At 37.9% G+C, this 8,086-nt stretch overlaps 1 non-coding gene across 1 annotated transcript; it reads left to right on the forward strand.

Moving 5' to 3' along the window:
• Positions 1–7,699: 7,699 nt before the first annotated feature.
• Positions 7,700–7,805, forward strand: LOC121988042. The gene has a single exon (XR_006113805.1). It is a non-coding gene; the product is annotated as a small nucleolar RNA R71 (small nucleolar RNA).
• The last annotated feature ends 281 nt before the right edge of the window (positions 7,806–8,086 follow it).

Genomic DNA, 8,086 nt, shown 5'->3' on the forward strand with positions numbered 1-8,086 from the left:
TTGATGTTGTTCAGATAGTGCTCACTAATGCCCTGCTGACCAGCTCTTCACCAATCTATAGTCGGTGAGTTTCACTACTCACATTAGGTGTTATTTCTGGTCTCAGCATTAGGAGCATCAGTCTGACTCGTTCTTTCACTGTACTTACTAACTATAGGTAAAGGTGAGCTAGCCTGTTAAATCTTTTAACCGCTTCTTCTACTGGTAGGTCACCTTGTCTGAATTCCATAAGCTCCTCATACTGTTTATTGGTGATCCGCTGACGGAAGACTTCTTTGTAAAACTCTGTCTCAAGTCCATCGTTGGCTCTCTTACTCTTAACTCGCTCCCACCACATACAAGCATCTCCGATAGGCGAAAGAGCACCCTTCTTGACTGATCCAAGAGCTCCATCTCTCAGTGTCTGAACCAAGCCATCCAGGCTCGCTCGTCGTTTCACCGGATGAGGTATGCTTCTTGTCTTCAGGTGTTGTGGCGACTGGGCATGGACTTCCCAGGGTTGGAGGGAGGATTGGCCATTTGGCAATCACTTGTTGCTGCTCTACTACTTGTCTCTGGAGTTGGGCAACAACTTCAGAGAGATTGGGCTCAGTTAATCTAAGCTTTTCGTTCTCCTGATCTTGGTTCTTAGTACGAACGGTACGAGAACATTCTCTTCTTGCCATCAAGTCAGGCAGATGACAAGAAAACTTAAAATTATCACTATACTTTCTAGATATATCTTACTTATACATGATTCTTGACTTTCAACACCTATGAGTAGGTACTTCTAAACATTTCTCTATCCTTTCTAAACATACATATTTGTATATGAAGAAAGAAAACAACAAAAACTCTTATCTTACTTAAGCACTTATAAGCAATCACTCTATACTGCAAATAATAATAAAGGAAAGCAATTAAGAAGGAATTTAAATACTTTCTTACTTGAAGACGGCAAGGATGATGCTGATGTGTGTGTGATGCTGGAGAATGGGAACTGCTCTGATACCAACTGTAACGACCACCCTTCATACTGCTACTACACTCTAAGGATGACCGTTACTTAACTACTAACTCTACTTAACCGGTACGCTACTTAACTACGAGGAATCCCTACCGAAAATTTCGGCAGAGTCTCCCCTGTACCGGTGACCCCAAACTGGGATACAAACACTATATACACAGCCACAGGCGGCTGGAACATATTTTTTCACAACCACGCAGAAATAATAACACGACACTAAAAAGAAACTATTCTAGCAATAGAAAACTATATAGCTCCAACAATAGGAAATAACTCAACTAACAATGCGGAATAGACTCAATTAATCAACATAGACAAAGGAAACAACTAATACAATCTCTATCAACTTAATAACTGAAAGAAAACTCAAAGGAGTCTTGACAGTTTCCTTAGCAAACTCATGATCTCTCCATAGTCCTGGCATCACACACCTTCATCACCACCACCTTGTCGCCTTCCTTGCTAAATCTTTTCCTTTCCTTTATCTGCAGTAGGAGGAAGTGCAGTCTATAAGCATAAAGCTTAGTGAGCGCTATCTACTCACAAAAACTCGATATGCATGTATATAAATAAAAACATGCTAAAACTGAATGCTAACATGTAAAGCTACTCATGCTCATAAATAGCAAAGGAATCAAACTAACTGAAATACTAATCATGTAAAGCTACTAAACTTGTAAAGCTACTCATGCTCACAAGAATAATATACTAACTGCATGCTGAAAGCAAATAAAGCTAAACATGCTGAATAATCTAATAGCAAGAAACAAATAAACTACTACTGCATGCTTCAAATAACAAGAAACTAAACTTTCTAATTCTAAACATATTTGAAGCTTGTTTCATTTGTTTCAAAACTTATACTTTAATACTTTAAAATAATAATCAACTTCTCTTGGGCCCGGCATTGTACCACTTTGCGCGCATTCTTAATAAGAATCGAGGTAGCTAATCCCGAAACTACTAAGATACTTCTAGGCCATGTGCCTAGGGGCAACTTGGAGCCCATCCCTTCTAGGCCATGTGCCTAGGGGCAACTTGGAGCCCATCCCTTGGATCTTGTGTCCGGTACATGCCATTTAAAAGTAAAATACTTTTTATCTTTAAATACTTCTTATAATAAAATGCCTTGGCATTTAATAAGCACCTTGTGTGCCAAAATCCCTAAAGTCTTGAATTCGGGATTTTACTTAAGGCCTTAGCCTTTTCCCTTTCTTTTCTTTATCTTCCTTTTACTTGTTAATACTTCTAAAAGTATTTAATAGGATTCTTATTTTTCCATTAGAATACATGGCTGTTCATGCTTGTTAAAATAGCAAATGGAAATAACTTTGAGCTTACTAATCATGCTATAAAATAGAGCTAAAGAAAGCAACTTTAAGCTTACTAATCATGCTATAAAATAGAGCAAAGAAAGCAACTTTAAGCTTACTAATCATGCTGTAAAAATAGAGCAAAGAAAAGCAACTTGAGCTTACTAATCATGCTGTAAAAATAGAGCAAAGAAAAGCAACTTTAAGCTTACTAATCATGCTGTAAAAATAGAGCAAAGAAAAGCAACTTGAGCTTACTAATCATGCTGTAAAAATAGAGCAAAGAAAAGCAACTTGAGCTTACTAATCATGCTGTAAAAATAGAGCAAAAGAAAAGCAACTTTAAGCTTACTAATCATGCTGTAAAAATAGAGCAAAGAAAAGCAACTTGAGCTTACTAATCATGCTGTAAAAATAGAGCAAAGAAAAGCAACTTGAGCTTACTAATCATGCTGTAAAAATAGAGCAAAAGAAAGCAACTTTAAACTTACTAATCATGCTATAAAAATAGCACAAAGAAAGCAACTTGGACTTTCTAAACATGCTGTGATAAGGCAAAAGAAAGCTAATTTGATCTTTCTAAACATGCTGTGATAAGAGCAAAAGAAAGTAACTTTAAGCTTTCTAAACATGCTGTGATAAAAGCAAAAGAAAGCTAACTACCAGCCCCATTAATCCGAGATAATGCAAGCCACATAAGCTAAACCAAATCTGCAATACTTCTTCTACTTATATAGGCTATAATCTGCTGAAGTTTACACCTATGCAAAGCTTGATATGGTAGCAAAGGAAGTCAACTATTCTATTAAGAAATGCATTGGCAGATTTCTGTTAAGCACATGCTATTAAAAGGGGTGATTGCTATGACAATTTAAATCCCTTCTCCTCTTCTTAATCAACTCACGACAGCATAAAGGAAATGACCCAAGCCAATATATTTGTCCAGAAATTACAGAATCAATAAAAGCTAAAGCAACATCAATCAAGGCTAAATCCATTAAGCCCTTTCTCCATCCTGAAGGTCACGGTAGGAACTTTAAACTCATCCCTAGGTCACGGCAGATTCAAAAAAACAAGGAGAAACAAAAACTTGATCCCTAGCAAGCTTAGATTCGGCGCAAAACTATCCTACATGCTCAATTAAACAAAACCAGTTCTTGGTCCCTCTTTGAAACCCACGGCAGAACACCCAAAACCAAAAATCTTTATAGCATGGTTCGGATTCAAGAAACTCGGGAAACAAGGAAACGAAACCGAAAGATCGGAGCAACTCCTACTGCAGGTGAGAAGCAACTCACCTTGGATTTCTTGGACTTACAGCCGAGATCGGCTTCTAGGGCTTGCAGAGACTTGAAATTCTTCGATCTCTTCGTGTCTGCGTGCTCCCCTCGACGAGCCGGTCACGAATGTGTGAAGAGCTCTCGAAAAAAGGTGCTCGTCGGCCGCCGGATCGAAGCCCTAACGCCGCTGCGTTTTCGCCCGAGGAGAGGAACAGCGCCGTCGGGAGAGAAAGGTGAGGAAAAATTAGGTCTCGGGTAAAACTCAAGTTCTCCTTTTAATACCTAAACATTTCCATTATTAACTACTATATAAATATATTCGCTCTATATATGTTTAACGAAATAATTACAGCACAGCTGGTTGGCTGTTGCTTGGCTCATACTTGAAGCCGCGGGTTCGAATCCTGTCGCACCCCCTTTTTATTCCTAATTCCCTAACTTCTGCTTAAATATACTTCGTTACATATATAGTTAACGAAACACTCGCAGCCCAGTTGGTTGCGTCGTGTCCGGTTGGGTCAGTCCGACCCGAGGTCGTGGGTTCGAGCTTCGGTTTTGACAAATTTTTTTGTCAACTTCCTTTCGTCTTGTAAAAATATCAAACGACCTCCAAAAATTACGTAAAAATACTCTAAAAATTCTTAAAAATCTCTAGAATATTTTAAAAGCATTTCCAAATATTTTTATGGACTTTTAAAACTTGAAATAGGGAAAATTGGGTCGTTACAGTGTGACTCCACACGGCCAGAACCCCTCTGCTCTCTGGAAATGCTACACGGCCGTGTGGTGCACACGGCCACAGCCTGCTCGGTCTCTGGAAGTCTCACACGGCAGTGTAGATCCACACGGCCATGTAAGGCTTCTGCTCTGGTTGGCTTCAAATCTTGACACGACCGTGCGAGGTTCACACGGCCATGTCATCTTCCTCTTCTGTTGGTGCCAAACTCCACACGGCCCGAGCTCCATCCCAGTGCATGGCCGTGTGAGGTACACGGCCCGGTGCTTTCTCCCTTCGTTTCCTCCAATGCATGCCCAAAGATGTAGATTCTTCACTAAATCGACTCCTGTGTACAGAAAATGCACAAAAAGCAGATCTCCGAACCAAAAGAGTAAATATGCTAAAAGGAAAGCTGGAAGTATAAAAATGCATAGATCAAGCATGCTCAAAGTATGTAAATGTGCGTAAAAACATGCATAAAAGAGTATATAATCTACGCACATCACCAGGCTTAAACCTTTGCTTGTCCTCAAGCAAAATGCTGCAGTCTAAATTCATATGTTATACAACACATTCATAAAACCCAGTGCACTTTCCTAATTCTATCAAAAAGTTTCATTAACAAGCATGATCATGGAAACAAGTAGAGTATGGTTCAAGCATAAGAATCTTGTGCGCAGTGTAAAAGTAACTCAACACCCTTCAAGTTTCAATCCATGTCCTAGTCAAGTCGTCATCAAATTTGAATTCCTAATGTTTCAAGTGAAAGACAAGTAACCAGTGATAGGCACTTACTTACCATTCACTTGGTTCATATTTCTCAACTAACCCAAGGTCTCAAAGGTGTGCTCAATCTCAAGAGAAGCTAAACAGTCATTTCCCCAGTAACCTAACTCGGTCTCAAAGGGGTGACTTGCTAAATTCCACTCATGACAACTGTTTTTTATATCCCTTATTGTGTTTTTTTTTTTTATAAGTGTTTGCATTGTGCAAAACTTATTCACAAATGTACTTTTAGCACACATGTTGGGATATTTTGATTTTTCCAAATGAGCTTTAATGATTTGAGCCTCATCCAGTAACCAAAATGAAAGTTGAGAAATCACCATGGAAACCAAGTACTAAGCAAACAAGATGAATCATGACTATTTCAATGACATCAACTATTCAAGCATCAAGCACAAGTGTAGTGAAGATAAAATCCTTAAGGTTGAACCAAAACTAAAACTCATCACCATAAGATTCTTAGCTTATTAATGCTTCCCAAGATAGAAAAAAAACTACACAAAGTTTACTACTAGCATCATTCGAACATCATGAATCAAGCCAATAATCGTGCTAACATTTCACTTGAATCCAAGAAAGCATATAAGTGAAGTTTTGATGTTCTCAAGATGTATGCCACAAAAAATCAAAACACAATGCAAGACATAAGCAAAAACAAAAACAAACAAAGCAAATCAAATGCATCTAATGCATCCCCCCAGACTTAAATTTTTCATTGTCCCAATGAAAACTAAAAACAATGTGGAGGAGATTTTAAAAGAAGTTACCAAGTGATGAGCTCCAAATGGTTGACGTTCATGTTTTTAAAGATACTCCTCCATCCAATACTCACATTCCTCCACAACTTTGAATTCTACAACAATAAGATAGACAAGAAAAATTAAGTAGAGGATACATGTTTATTATAAAGAGAGAACTAAAGACATAAAAGAAAATAAGGAAAATGAACTTGGGTTGCCTCCCAAGAAACGCTTGTTTAAGGTCATTAGCTCGACCACCTCATTAGATTCATCTAAATCTTACTCTTGGAGGGGTAAGATATTTTAGAACCCTCCTACCAAGGGCTCTTATTATGGAGGGAGCTTTCATCAAAGGAGCTACAAAGTAAAGTATAACTCTCTCCATCTTCGTCTTCTTGGAAATTTTTTCAGCTGGTTGAAGACGGTTCAGATTGAGCTTCCAATTATTGGCCCATGTGAAATCTGCACATCCAAAAGAAAAATAAATCTCCCACAAGCATGTTATATAGTATAGAGCTAGAACCATATCAAGATAAGATGAATAAGTAATAAAAACTGAATCACATCCAACAAAGTCAATTATAGGTACCTCCATAAAGTTTTCCAAAAGATCACAAGAAATATTAACCTTACTTTGTTGAGAAATACCTGAAATTTCTAAACATGTAAATGTGACTTCCTCTGAATCAAATGATGGTTCTGGCTCTAGCTTAGGTGTTGATGATATCAGTGATGGTGATTCTCGAGACTCTACTAGCTCTGTATAAGTCCCTACACATTGTTCCACAACATGATCAATTCTTAAAACCTCTAAGGGTTGTCTTGACAAAGGTGGTGATCCTTGAGATGCTGCTTCCACAACACAGCTCCCTACACATTCTTCCATATCATCATCATCAACACATACATCAAAAAATAAACCAACATCTATGTCCTCAATAGGAGAATCAATAACAAGAGGATCAATAACTTCACTTGCAGTTTTAAGTTGATCTACCACATCACATTCATCATCTGAAAATTCGATGTCACTATAACACCTTATAAAATTTTGAGATAGATCTGAAAACTTATTTACCACTACATTATCAATAAAATCCTCATCTGAAAAATCTTCATCTTCATATATATTCAAAAATCTACACTCAACCATATTAGTGTCACAGGATTTGCCGAAGTCTTTATTTTCATTGACCCCCACTAACCTTTGTGGAAAAGGAACCCTTAGTGAAGGTCCTGGGAAAGACTGAACTCCCTTTTTCCCAAATTCCCTTTAAGCTTTTGGAGGAGGTCCAACTTGCTTATCTAATGTTGGTGTGATTAATCGTTGAGGGAAAGGTACTTCTGGCCTTTGGGAACTTCCCAGAGAAATGGAACTGAGTTCTTGTGATCTTCTATTATTCTTCTCCTCAATTCTAAACATGTCGTTCTTCAGAAGTTCTTCATGATTTTTGCCACTTCTCAACCCAACATCATCACACTTTTCATTAGATCTTGACTGTGTAGGAGGGGGATCTTCTTTAAACCATTTTGAAACAATACTATCAAGCTTTGCCCCCAAATGTTTGAACTCCTCACTCTGTGACTTGTGAATTTCAACATTTTTAGGTGGTTGAATTCCATTTTGTTTGACAGGCTCTCTTACATTTATAGCTTGCACTTTTTGAATATCTGAGGGAAATTCCATCCAACTTTTGTTCGACCATTCATGGAGGTTCAATGTCACTTGATCAATTAACGAATAAGCTTCATCTACACTTTTGTCCATAAAAGAACCTCCAGCTGATGAATCCAATAAAGTCTTGTCTGAGAAAGAAATTCCCCCATAGAATATGTGCAAAATCAACCATTTTTCAAAACCATGATGAGGGCACTGTCTTTGAAGACTCTTGAATCTATCCCATGCTTCAAATAATGATTCTCCATATGCCTGAGAAAAATTTGTTATGCAATTCCTCATATACACCGTTCTACTTGGAGGGAAAAAATGATTCAGAAATTGCTTCTCCAATTGTTCCCAACTTGTGATGCTTTGAGGACAGAGAGAATATAGCCAAGTCCTTGCTTTATCCTTGATACTGAAAGGAAATGCCATCAATCGAACTGCATTTGCTGATACTCCTTCACATTTCACCAAATCACAAATCTCTAAAAATGTTTCAAGATGCAAATAAGGATTTTCTGATACTTCTCCTCCAAATTTGTGACCTTGTATCATGAAAATTATCTCTGGGTCTAGTTGG

The sequence above is a fragment of the Zingiber officinale genome, chromosome 5B, assembly GCF_018446385.1.
Source record: "Zingiber officinale cultivar Zhangliang chromosome 5B, Zo_v1.1, whole genome shotgun sequence".
Classification (NCBI taxonomy): Eukaryota; Viridiplantae; Streptophyta; class Magnoliopsida; order Zingiberales; family Zingiberaceae; genus Zingiber; species Zingiber officinale.